Source organism: Pogoniulus pusillus, chromosome 4 (genome assembly GCF_015220805.1).
Source record: "Pogoniulus pusillus isolate bPogPus1 chromosome 4, bPogPus1.pri, whole genome shotgun sequence".
Classification (NCBI taxonomy): Eukaryota; Metazoa; Chordata; class Aves; order Piciformes; family Lybiidae; genus Pogoniulus; species Pogoniulus pusillus.
Window position 1 is genome coordinate 31,907,206 of NC_087267.1, and position 13,807 is coordinate 31,921,012.

At 46.9% G+C, this 13,807-nt stretch overlaps 1 long non-coding RNA gene across 1 annotated transcript; it reads right to left on the reverse strand.

Moving 5' to 3' along the window:
- Nucleotides 1–13,480, reverse strand: LOC135175132 (uncharacterized). Its single transcript, XR_010302259.1, has 5 exons — nt 13,402–13,480; nt 12,551–12,649; nt 10,491–10,664; nt 9,218–9,333; nt 1–38 (listed from the first exon to the last, which is right to left on the reverse strand). It is a non-coding gene; the product is annotated as an uncharacterized LOC135175132 (long non-coding RNA).
- Nucleotides 13,481–13,807: the final 327 nt, after the last annotated feature.

Here is a 13,807-nt window from a genome sequence, read left to right on the forward strand (position 1 = left end):
TTTATTGACAGTAAGCACCATGGCAGGGCAAGATATATCTGGAAAGACACAAGGGTGGCATTTGGTTCTATGACCCTGTCCAGAGCTTTCCAAAACTGCTCAGCTTAGTGTTCTGGATACAAAAGCTTCCTACCACTCAGGCTTTAAATTAAAGCAAGGTGAGTAGAGAAGTAGAGAGAAAGCTATGGCCAGCCCGTGCTCTCTCTTTCAGTTCTGCACCAATATATGGGCAATGTGGGATAAACAGAAAGGAGAAAGGCATCTGGGACAGTGCAACATGCAACATAGCAGCATACCTTAGATTCACTGAAGAGGCAGGACTAATGTCTCAGAAGCATATCAGGAGCATATCAGTATGTACTCTGCTCTGCAGGTATTTTACAAAGATCTGTGGCTCCCAAATGCTTGCGGAACAGTTAAGCTACCAGGACATTCCTCTGCTAACTGGAGTGCTGAAGGAGCACACATAGGCAAGTGGGTGGTTAGGAAGGCTGAAATGCTGCATTGTTGAGCCAAAAGGAAGTTAGGCAGAAATCTCAGACCCTGTAAAAGGCACCAGAGCTGAGTCTGGTGGCAGGACACATTTGGGTTCTCTCACAGTGCATGCTGATGCAGGAAAGAGCATCTGTCCAAGCTGTAACTGACATACCTAAGGTCCCATCACGTACCATGGTTAAACACCTAGGACCCTGCCCCTGGGAGATGACATGTACGTGCAGTGCAGTGCAGCTGCCTCACCTGAGGGAGTGACTCTTGTTTGCATTTAAATGTTAGGCACCTAGAAAGGCCGTCCTCCTAAAGCAAGTACCTACATTCTCTGGATAGTCAGCAGGTGCCTTTGAAACTGAGCACTCAGGAGAGCCTGTCTGCCTATCTTATATGTATGCACCAAGGTCAGCACTATCTTCCTTCAGGCCTTCAAGGATTCCTGCCTCTAATTTATTATACAGGAAAAGAGAGCAACCAGGGCAGGACCTGTGTCACCTTATGGCAGCTGTCAAGGTCAGGTATCAGATTTATCAGGTCTAATAGAAAGTTAGTCTTCTGGGCTCCTATGTGAGACACAGAAGGACTGCCAAATGGAGAGGGTTATATCCATCCCATCCCAAGATGGGTGTCAAGGATTGCTCTCCAGTAGCTGAGTGCAACACTACCCTCTACTGAGCAGGAAGGGAACCCGAGTGACCTATATTAAACACCTAGCTTTAAGGTAGTCAAAGCTGGGGGAGAAAAAAGCTCCCCTTGCTCACAAAGGATTGCCTCCATAAGGCATGGAGAACGTGTGTGCTAGTTGGGCATCTCAGGCCAATCAGCTGGGTCCTGCCTTGTCCATACACAACTGTGCTGTCGCCTCTCAGAAGAAACAGAGTTGAATCTCCATTTAGTCTTCAATTTGCTTCACTTCACCAGGTCTGTGCTACAGAAAGGAAGTGGCATCTCTGTGTCCTTCCCTTTCATTTCATTCCATCTGAGTTCCTCCTGGGCACCAATTATTTCGCAACAACAGTGAGTGGCTTTGTATATCAGTGACTTGGTATGCCTTGTAAAACTCTGTTTTCTGCACATTACACACTTGTGAGAGCCAGTGATCTTCTAGCTAGAGAGGGGACTGTGAGTGAGGCCAGGGCCTGATTTGAACATGGGAAATAGTCTGTATTATTTCCAGAAGGTTATGCCACAGCAACAAGAACTATTCATTGCAGGACTGGACTGTGGAGTGCCCATAATTCAAAGTCTTTGCAATGAGAATTAGGATACAGGATTCTGTAGAATCCACATAGAATCAACCAGGTTGGAAGAGACCTCCAAGATCATCTAGTCCAACCTATCACCCAGCCCTAACCAGTCAACTAGACCATGGCACTAAGTGCCTCATCCAGGCTTTTCTTGAAGACCCCCAGGGACGGTGACTCCACCACCTCCCTGGGCAGCCCATTCCAATGCCAATCACTCTCTCTGTGAAGAACTTCTTCCTAATATCCAGCCTATACCTACCCTGGCACAACTTGAGACTGTGTCCCCTTGTTCTATTGCTGGTTACCTGGGAGAAGAGGCCACCCCCCACCTGGCTACAATGCCCCTTCAGGTAGTTGTAGACAGTAATAAGATCACCCCTGAATTCCTTATGTTTTTCTTTTCCTGAGCACAGTTAATTTTTTTTTTCTTTAAAATAGTTTGTTTTAAGCTTCCAGGTAAGTTTTCAGGCTTCTAATAAAATAATGTGAATATAATTTAAATTTTGTGTGAAAGTAAATATCTAACCAGTGGATGCTATAAGGGTGGGGCTGGGCTCTTTGCAGTGGTGGCTAAGGGATAGGACAAGGAGCAATGTGTACAAACTAGAACACAGGAGGTTTCACTTGAACTTAAGGAGAAACTTCTTTACTTTGAGGGTGACAGAGCACTGGAACAGGCTACCCAGAGAGGTTGTGGAGTCCACTTCTCTCCAGACTTTAGAAAACCACCTGGGTATGTCCCTATGGTCTAGGTTACTCTGCTTTAGCAGGGGAATTAGACTAAACCATCTCCAGAGGTGTCTTCCAACCCTACCATTCTACAACTGGGAAACAGAAACTACAATGCCTTGTATTTCTTAAACCCTGTTAATTTCATTTGCTCTGTCGTTGGGAAACATTTAAATCTAAACAGGTAGAAAGTTGCCACACAAGTTTTCATGTTAACTAGAATGCCACTTTTGTCTCCAAGAAAGGCTATTAAAAATGTGATGACTGTGCAGTATTTAGTTTTCTTTGATTCCAAAAGCTCTGTCAAACAAGGCAGTTAAAACAAAACCTAAACAACAAGGCAATTAAATTCTTATCAAGAGGCATCTATTACATCAGGGAAGTGGCAGACTTCTACTCAGGGGATGGGCTTTCTCGTACTCTGCTTTCCTAATCCAGGATATCACAGAATGCATTGAGTTGGAAGGGACCATCAAAGGTCATCTTGTTCAACAATCCTGCAGTGAACAGAGACAGTTCCAACTAGACCAGGTTGCTCAGGGTGCCACCAATTTTGACCGTGAGTGTCTTCAGGGATGGGGCCTGCCACCTCGATGGGTGACCTGTTCCAATATCTCACCACTCTCATTGTAAAGAATTTCCTCCTTATGTCCAACCTAAATCTGCCCTGCTCATTGCCCCTCATCCTATCTCTACCAGCCCTTCTAATCACTCCTTCCCCAGCCTTCCTGTAGATCCCCTTCAGATATCAAAATGCAGCTATAAGGTCTGAAGCCTTCTTTTCTCCAGGCTCAACAGCCCAAACTCTCTCAGCCTGCCCTTGTAGGAGAGGTGCTTCATCCCTTTGATCATCTTCATGGCCATCCTCTGGACCTGCTACAGCAGATCCATGTCCTTCTTGTGCTGGGTGCCTCAGAGCTGGGCACACTGCTCCAGGTGAGGTGTCACCACAGCAGCGCAGCGCAGAGCAGAACGGCAGAACCACCTCTCTGAATCCACTGGTCACGCTTCTTTTGACACAGCCCAGGATGTGATTGGTCTTCTGAGCTGTGAGTATGTATTGCTGGCTCATCTCCAGTTTGTCATTCACTAGTACCCTCAAGTCCTTTTCTGCAGGGCTGCTCTCTATCATGTTATCTCCCAGACTGTAGTGATAATGAAGATTGCTCCAACTTAGGTGCAGGACCTTGCGCTTTGCCTTATTGAACCTCATGAGTTTCTTCTTAACCCACTTCTCTAGCCTGTCCAGGTCCCTCTGGATATCATTCTTCAGTCTTATCAACTGCACCAGTCAGCTTGGTATCATCTCCCAGACCTACTGAGGGTGCACTCCATCTCACTGTCTGTTTCACTGATGAAGAGACTGAACAGCACTGGTCCCAGTGCAGACCCCTGAGGGACACCACTTGCCACCCATGTTTATCTGGACATCAAGCCATTGCCCACTACCCTTCGTATTTGATCATCCAACCAATTCTTTATCCACTGAAGAGTTCACCCATCAAACCCATATCTCTCCAGTTTAGAGAGAAGGGTGTTGTGAGGAACTGTATCAAAGGCTTTGCAGAAGACCACACAGATATAGTCACTATGCAGCCTTCATATTTCCTGAGCAAGGTAGCTAACAGGAAATGTTGCTCCAGGAGTCAGGGACACCTTTTGTGTTTATACAGACGATTCACATTGTTAGATCATCTTGGCTTTATGAAAGTCAAAGTTCTCCCTGACGCACAATGTTACTGTGTAGCGTGGAGCTTTCTCAGTGATAACAAGGTGATAAACAGAATGCCTTTCCTGCTTCTAAGGTAACTGTGGTGTTACTGTTGTGAGCACTGCACGGTACTGGGGCGGGAGAAGTCCTGATCTAAGCACAACAAATCAAATATCACCAAGAAAATCAAAGTGCACATACCATGCTAGTCTGTAGTTTGCCCTCTAAGAACCATAATTGATATAGATTAGTTACACTAACATTACTGTTTGCTTTTGATACTGTGTGCTACTCTGTTAATGTAGTACCTTATAACAAAGTCATGCACCTGGATGGCAGTAACTGTGCTGCAGTGTAGGCTGAGTTCCAGCTGGTAAGAAAGCAGCTCTGCAGAAAAGGTCCTGGCGGGCTCCAAACTGACCATGAACTAGCAATGAACTGACCATGAACTGCTCAGGAGGCTCAGGGGTGATCTTATTACTGTCTACAACTACCTGAAGGGGCATTGTAGCCAGGTGGGGGTTGGCCTCTTCTCCCAGGTAACCAGCAATAAAACAAGGGGACACAGTCTCAAGTTGTGCCAGGGAAAGTATAGGCTGGATGTTAGGAGGAAGTTCTTCCCAGAGAGAGTGATTGGCATTGGAATGGGCTGCCCAGGGAGGTGGTGGAGGCACCGTCCCTGGGGGTCTTCAAGAAAAGCCTGGATGAGGCACTTAGTGCCATGGTCTAGTTGACTGGCTAGGGCTGGGTGATAGGTTGGACTCGATGATCTTGGAGGTCTCTTCCAACCTGGTGGATTCTATGATTCTATGAATGTGCCTCCTGAGCTGCATAAGCAAGGAAGTAGACAGCAAGTTGAGAAAGGGAATTATTTCCCTCTATTCAGTGATTGTAGGACCACATCTAAAGTTCTGCATCCAGTTTTGGCTCCCCAGTGTGATAAACATAATGACAGAGGCAGGAGGCACAAGTTGGAACACATGTGCTGTGTCCTTGTTCTCAGCACCTGCCCAGTCATCCCTGAGGCTATCTAAGGTGCTTCAAAGAGATTTCACAATGCTACCTTTTCCTCAGGTCTTACATAATTATCATAGAATCATAGAATCATAGAATCAACCAGGTTGGAAGAGACCTCCAAGATCATCCAGTCCAACCTAGCACCCAGCCCTAGCCAGTCAACTAGAACATGGCACTAAGTGCCTCATCCAGGCTTTTCTTGAACACCTCCAGGGACAGTGACTCCACCACCTCCCTGGGCAGCCCATTCCAATGGCAAATCACTCTCTCTGGCAAGAACTTCATCCTAACATTCAGCCTATACCTATCCTGGCACAACTTGAGACTGTGTCCCCTTGTTCTATTGCTGGTTGCCTGGGAGAAGAGGCCACCCCCCACCTGGCTACAACCTCCCTTCAGGTAGTTGTAGATAGCAATGAGGTCACCCCTGAGCCTCCTCTTCTCCAGGCTAAACACCCCCAGCTCCCTCAGCCTCTCCTCATAGGATTTGTGCTCCAGGCCCCTCACCAGCTTTGTTGCCCTTCTCTGGACATGTTCCAGCACCTCAACATCTCTCTTGAATTGAGGGGCCCAGAACTGGACACAGTACTCAAGGTGTGGCCTGACCAGTGCTGAGTACAGGGGAAGAATAACCTCCCTTGTCCTACTGGCCACACTGTTCCTGATGCAGGCCAGGATGCCATTGGCTCTCTTGGCCACCTGGGCACACTGCTGGCTCAGCTTCAGCTACTATCTGTCAGTACCCCCAGATCCCTTTCTGTTTGGCTGCTCTCCAGCCACTCCATCCCCAGGCTGTATCTCTGCATGGGGTTGTTGTGGCCAAAGTGCAGAACCCTGCACTTGGCCTTGTTCAATCTCATCCCATTGGCCTCTGCCCACCCATCCAGCCTGTCCAGGTCCCTCTGCAGGGCTCTCCTACCTTCCAACAGATCAACACCTGCTCCCAGCTTGGTGTCATCTGCAATCTTACTGATGCTGGACTCAATCCCCTCGTCCAGATCATCAATAAAGATAATGAACAGGACTGGGCCCAGCACTGATCCTTGGGGAACACCACTAGTGACTGGCTGCCAACTGGATGTGGCACCATTCACCACCACTCTCTGAGCTCTGCCATCCAGCCAGTTCTTGATCCAGCACAGAGTGAATCTGTCCAAACCATGATCTGCCAGCTTGGCTAGGAGCTTCTTGTGGCAGACAGTGTCAAAGGCTTTGCTGAAGTCCAGGTAGACTACATCCACAGCCTTCCCCACATTCACCAGGCAGGTAACCTGATCATAAAAGGAGATCAGGTTGGTGAGGCAGGACCTGCCCTTCCTAAACCCATGCTGGCTGGGCCTGATCCCTTGGCCATCCTGTAGGTGCTTTGTGATGGCACCCAAGATGACCTGTTCCATGACCTTGCCTGGCACTGAGGTCAGGCTCACAGGTCTGTAGTTTTCTGGCTCCTCCTTACGACCCCTCTTGTGAATGGGTATCACATTGGCCAGCTTCCAGTCTTTGGGGACCTCTCCAGTGAGCCAGGACTGCTGATAAATGATGGAGAGTGGCCTGGCCAGCTCAGCTGCCAGCTCTCTCAGCACCCTAGGGTGGATCCCATCTGGTCCCATGGACTTGTGAGGATCCAAATGACGCAGCAGGTCCCTTACTGCTTCCTCATGGATTAGAGGGGGACTGTACTGGTCCCTGACTCCATCCACCACTTCAGGAGTCCAGCTGTCCTGGAGACAACCTGTCCCACTAGTGAAGATTGAGGCAAAGAAGGTGTTAAGCACCTCTGCCTTTTCCTCATCCTTTGTCACTATGTTCCCATCTCTATCTAGTAAGGACTGGAGGTTGTCCTTGGCCCTTCTCTTGCCATTCATATATTTAAAGAAACACTTTTTATTTTCCTTGGCAGCCGTGGCCAGCCTGAGCTCCAAGTGGGCTTTTGCCTCTCTAATTTTTCCTCTACAAGACCTAGCAACCTCCTTGAACTTCTCCTGGGACACCTCCCCTCTTTTCCAAAGGTGATACACTCTCTTTTTAATCTTTAATTCCTTCAGCAGCTCCCTGCCCATCCAGCCTGGCTGCCTCCCTCGTCGGCTCATCTTCCGGCTCAGTGGCACTGCCTGCTCCTGTGCCTTCAGGAGTTCTTTCTTGAAGTAGGTCCAACCTTCCTGGACCCCTTTGTTTCTAAGGGCTATTTCCCAAGGAACTTTCTGAATTAGTTCCTTAAATAGGCTGAAGTCTGCCCTTCGGAAGTCCAGTGTGGAGGTTCTGTTGATGCCCCTCCTGGTTTCTCCATGGATTGAAAACTCTATAATTTCATGGTCACTGGACCCCAGGCAGCCTCCAACCACCACATCCCCTACCAGCTCCTCTCTATTTGTGAGCAGCAGGTCAAGCAGGGCTGCCCCCCTGGTAGGCTCACGTAACAGCTGGGATAGGAAGTTGTCTTCCACACATTGCAGAAACCTTCTAGACTGCTTCTTCTCTGCAGTGTTTAAGTCCCAGCAGATGTCTGGTAGGTTAAAGTCGCCCACCAGAACAAGGGCAGGTGATCTTGAGGCAGCCTCCAGTTGCTTAAAGAGTAATAAATCAACCTCTTCTTCCTGGTTGGGTGGTCTGTAACAGACTCCAACCAGGATATCAGCCTTGTTGGCCTTCGCCTTAAGTCTCACCCATAATGACTCAACTTGATCATCTTTGATTTCTACCTCCACGACATCCAGAGCATCCCTAATATACAGAGCCACTCCCCCACCCTTTCTCCCTTGCCTGTCTCTCCTGAAGAGTCTGTAGCCATTGATTACAGCACACCAATCATGTGAGCCATCCCACCACGTTTCAGTGATGGCAACAATATCATAGTTTTCCTCCAGCACCAAAGCTTCCAGTTCCTCTTGTTTGTTACCCATACTGCGTGCATTAGTGTACATGCACTTCAGCTGGGCTGCTGCTTTTACCCCTAGCTCTAGCCTACCATCCTCAATTCCCTTTGATTTATCTCTGGTGCTGTCATGTTTAACCCCCTCCCCCTTCCATTCTAGTTTAAAGCCCTCTCAACAAGCCCAGCCAGCTTATGTGCCAGGGTCCTTCTCCCCTTCTGTGACAGTTGTGTCCCATCTGTTGCTTGCAGACCTGTGGCAAGATGAAGTTCCCCAAGATCAAAGAATCCAAAGTTATGTTGGAGGCACCAACCTCTGAGCCACTTGTTCATCAAATACACTTTCCTGTTCCTCTCTGTATTCCAGCCTGTGACTAAGGGTATAGATGAGAAGACTACTTGTGCCCCTGCTCCCTCAACTGCTTTCCCCAGTGTCTTAAAGTTCCTTTTGATAGCTTTTAGCCCTCTGTTATTAATCTCATCATTCCCTGCCTGTATAACTAATAAGGGATAGTAATCAGAGGGCTGCACTACAGTAGGCAGCCTCCTGGTAACATCCCTGACCCGGGCTCCAGGGAGGCAGCAGAGCTCCCTGTGGAAGGGGTCTGGCCGGCATATGGGGCCCTCTGTTCCCTGCAGAAGGGAATCACCAATAACAATTACCCTCCTCTTTTTCTTCTGGGTACTTGTTCTGATGCGAGGGGGCAACTGATTTGTCTCGGTTGCCCTCCCAGCCGGTGATGCTTCTGCCTGCTCCAGGATCACCTCATCCTCAACCTCTAGTGCCCTATATCTGTTGTGTAAGGGCAGCTGGGGATGTGAAGATGGCTGGAAGGGTTTTCCCTTGCCTCTGCTGGCAGGCACCTGCATCCATTCTCCTTGGTTGCTCCGTTCGTCTCCCTCTGGCAAGGGGGACTGCAGAGCATGGTGCTCTCTTTTACATTCCCTTTCAGGTTTCACACTGACTTTACATCTACTCTATCAAATAGAACAGCTTATCAGTTTGATACAATTTGTTCTTGAAAAATGTCTGCTCGTTGTTGCTTATCTTTTTATTTTCTGTAACTTTTAGGACCTTGAAGATAAGTGTTGAAGTTGTCTCAGATTCATTCTTTCTTCTTCAATTAAAAATAAAGTAAATCCTTTTCCACTCACCAACACTCCAGCTTCCCAGGTCTCTGAAGACAGTCAGAGATTGTTTATCTGCCTCCTTAAGCAGTCCAGGATGAATTCCATCAAGTCCTGCAACCTCGAGGACCTTTACCTGCAGTCTATAAGGAAAAGCTTTATATGTACATTTAGTGTTTATTGTTAGTATACACCAGATATAGAAAAAAAGAGGTTAAATAACATTCAGACAATCTAGAATGTTATACAACTGGTTTTCACACTAAGGGCTGGTGTTTCAGCAAGAAAGAAATGCAATTTTCCAGGTAGTAAAACAACACCAAGCCAAATGTTGCCTGAAACTACTTGTACCTAAGTATAAGAAAAGGAAGGAGGGAAAAAGGAATATATAGAGAAAATGGGATTTAAACCAAACAAAACCAGCATGGGTTGCACTGTGAAGTGAACAAGCACAGAGGCAAGAGCTGCCTCTACTTTAATGTGGAATGCCAGCATGGTGCAGTGTTTTGGATTGGTTTTTGTTATTGCTGAGCAGTGATTGCACATCTCAACCCACAGGTTTTCACACTTCTACCCTCTCTTCCCCATCCCACTGGATGGAGGAGAGAGCAAGCAGCTGAGAGAGGCTTAGCTGCTGACTGGATCTAAACCACAGCACACAAGCAAATAAGAGTGGATTTTCACAGCAAATCAGCTGCTGCTGACAACACCTGAAATCCTTGTTTCAGCAGTTTTCTTTATTTTGTATGAGCTGTAGCCTGGCTCTATTGAACTTCCTATTGTAGCTCCTCCTGAATGTACCCCTGGATCACATCTGCCCATTCATTTCCATCCCCAGGAATGTAGTTCACACTGGCTGAGGCTGCTCCACTGTGCAACCCAAATCAGAGAAATAGAAGATGAACAAGAGATTTGCTACAGAAGTGGGCTTGTGTTCTGAATCAACACACTGATGTAGATGTTCCCAATAAGACTACAGGAGAAGGCTGCTGTTGCTCAAATAAAATAAACCTATGGCAGAAAGTTTGGAAATGGTACTGAAAAAGAAGAGGTAATCTAGAGAGAAACTCAAAATCATGTACTATCTAAAAATCTCTGCTTTTGAAACGTGCACACATGGCAGAGAAGTTGATCCTGATATATTACTCATACTGATGCCACAAAAGAAAAGATCAGATCAGATATTTCTTCTAAACTGACAACAGAGTTACCTTTAGATATTTAGTGGAGAACTTATGTTAATCACTACTCCTCCCCTGCCAGCCTTAATAAACATTGAACCCAAAAATGTGAACTGCACCTTGTCTTCTGTTCTACATCATAATGAAAGATCTCATTGTCATTGACATGTTGGATGGGCTAGAAAGTATATTTTCCTCTTCCTTTCAGGGTCCTTGGCTTTTAGTGCATGAGAGCAGCCAGTGCTGGAGTGGCACGAGTGAGGGGAGGCAGATCCCAGCAACAGGAGAAGGTCCTGCAAATACAGTTTGAGGCACCACAAACACTTGCCTGCAGCAGGGCTGTGCTTCCTTCAGACATCCCAGTGTATTATACATCATGTCTTTTGCCCTAAGCTGTCCCTAAAATGTGTGCTTTCCAGGTCACACCCTAAACTGTGCCCTAGAAAGCACTTCACATGCTTCAGTTCAGTCATTTTTCCTAATCCAGAACTGGAGACCAGCACAAATATGTTTTTACTGATGAGCCAGATATGTGGAAGCCTGAATGGACCTCCTGTGCCAGCCCTGAGACTTCTTCAGTAGAGAAGACTCCTTGCATCCAGGTTCACAGGCTCACAGGCAACCTTTCAGCGCTGGAAGAAGACTAAAGCATAGTCAAAAGTGCCCCAGGGAGCCAGTACGATGAAATGAAGTGCAAAAAATACTGGATACAAGAACCCAGCAGCTGCAGAACACAGAAGAGGACATGGACCAGTTTAAATGCAACTACAAGTAAGTCAGACCAGAGTTTTTTTGTCATCAGAATCTAAATTAACCCATTTTAGCCAGTTCAGATATGTTTGTATGAGTGGTAGTGAAGTGCAGCCATACACCTGAACACAGCCTTAGGGTGACAGGAGTGTCTGAATAAGCTCAGCAAGGCTCAACTTCTTTGGATCTGCAAGGCTGGTTTCAGGCAGAGGAAAAAAATAAACACTCAGAGAGGTAATGTTCCTGTGCCAATTGTCGGGCAGATTTGTCCCCATTGCCCTGCTGGGTCCTTGGATGCTCCAGCGTCCCAAAGTCATCAAGCAGTAGCCTGAATTGCATTGCCAGCACCTGTGAGGACTCAGAACTGCTTGTTCTGCAGAAGATTCTGAGATTTTCAGTTCCTTTAATGACCTTATTAACTGGGCTTACATTCCACGATTCAGGTGCTAATATCCATCAAGTTAAAATGAATTTATTTTCTCTTTCAGCTGTTACCGAGGGATATTTCAATTGCTGTTTTCACTGGAGATGTTGCTACATTCACTTCTCTTGCAGCAACAACTATCCGAGGTGACTTACCTCTCTGAGCATTTAGAACTAAATTTAAACTACCTGTGCCATGGTTTAACTCCAGATTCCCCTTGCCCGTGGTTCAAACATATTTATTCTGCCTCACTCTAAAATAATCCTCTCCCTGCAGAGGGAGTCAAGGGAACTTTAAAACTGCAAAAGGCACCAGGGCTGGATAAGAACTGCAGCTATAGACTGTGCTTTGTGTTGCCACCACAAAGCCCACTTACAGTGCTGCTGGGGAAAGCCTAGTAGTAGAGATTAATTTCAAAACTTTTACTCTGCTGTTGCTCCTCCAACTTGATTTCTGCTGTAAAACTGCCATCTGACTATGGCAAGTGGAGACATAGCAGGTTAAAAACTGCAGAGCAGACTCACAGTGTCTTCACTGTCAGCTGTCAAGTTTCCACTCACCCTTCCCCTTTTCTCCTTACTCTTCCTTTTCTATCTGTTCCTCAGTCAAGCCACACGTTACCAGCAGCAGAACAAGGGGACACAGTCTCAAGTTGTGCTGGGGAAGGTATAGGCTGGATGTTAGAAGGAAGTTCTTCACAGAGAGAGTGATTGGCATTGGAATGGGCTGCCCAGGGAGGTGGTGGAGTGGCTGTCCATGGAAGTGTTCAAAAAAAGACTGGATGAAGCACATGGTGCTATGGTCTAGTTGATTGGGTAGGGCTGGGTGATAGGTTGGACTGGCTGATCTTGGAGGTCTCTTCCAACCTGGTTGATTCTATGATTCTATGATTTGCCTTGAGGCAAAAGATACATCAGCAATGCAAAGCAGAGGTGCCAGGGTCCTGGGGAGGGGAGCAGGACCTTACCATTAGCACCCACAGCACCTTATATCTGCCCAGCTCACCTGACTGAGCTGATCCAGGAGGCCACTGTCAGCTCAATGAACAGACACAGGAGTTGGCTGATCATGTTGGGTCAGAATTGGCACTGCTCTGCCATGACCCTGACTAGACAAATGCTGGAAATTCATATTCTGTTCCTGAAGCTCTTTAACTTCTTCAAACCTCCCTCTAGTAGCACCTGCCATTATATACCAGGTGTATGATCACTGTAAACATTTGCAGTCAACACTTGCATCTGGAGGACTCCTGTGGAGAGCCTCTGCAGTCAGTTGGGGTGACAAACACAAGGCACAATTCAGATGACCTCCTGTAGACAACCACCATGGGAAGATGGGCTAATCACACCCTGGAAATGCTCATCTTGCCATAAAGAGAGCTATGAGCATCCACATCAACTGTCTTCCATGAGCCACCTAACCCTTCTCTAGAAGAGTTCTTTGGGTATGAAAGAGGCAAGGGAAGGGCCCTGTGGGACACAGCCATGAAAGTCTGCAGTTAATATACAGGAGCTTACTGCAAAGACCTGCAGCTCTGCATGGAGCACTTAAGTGCCAATGTGGGGCAGTCAATATTTGCTTGCTAACTGGACTGTTGGCCTCAATAACACTGTATGGCAGGAATTTCACTTTGATTTGGACATTTAGAGAAAAAGGATTTCCTTTGTGGATTTAAAATTTGGTTCTTCCTAGTTTTGTTTACACTTTTTTTTTTTTTTTGCCAGAATAGAGGAGTAGGGAGATGGAGAACCCAGAGCATCCATTGCACAGGGGTAGATGTGCCTTTGCATAATCTCATTCTCAATATACTTGTAGAGCACAGTCATATTAATACCGAACAGAGTAGTATCAAATACCTGCAGTGTCCCTTGCAGACCTTCCAGATGATCTCAACCACAGTTACTGCAATTCTGGAATTCTTGCTGGTGGCTTTAACAATAACTACAATGGATTAAAGAGACACCATTGGGAAATAACTAAGGCAACTGACAAGACATCCTCATGGATGGCAGCACACAAACAATGGGACCTGAACGCACAGGTCAGATAGGTGAGGCACAACCACCACAGAATTACAGAATGTTAGAGGCTGGAAGGGACCTCGAAAGATCATTCAATCCAACCCCCCTGCCAGAGCAGCATCACCTATACCAGATCACACAGGAACACGTCCAGACAGGTTTTGAATATCTCTGTAGAGAGAGACTCCACACACCCCAGGCAGCCTGTTCCTGTGTTCCATCACCCTCACTGCAAAAAGAC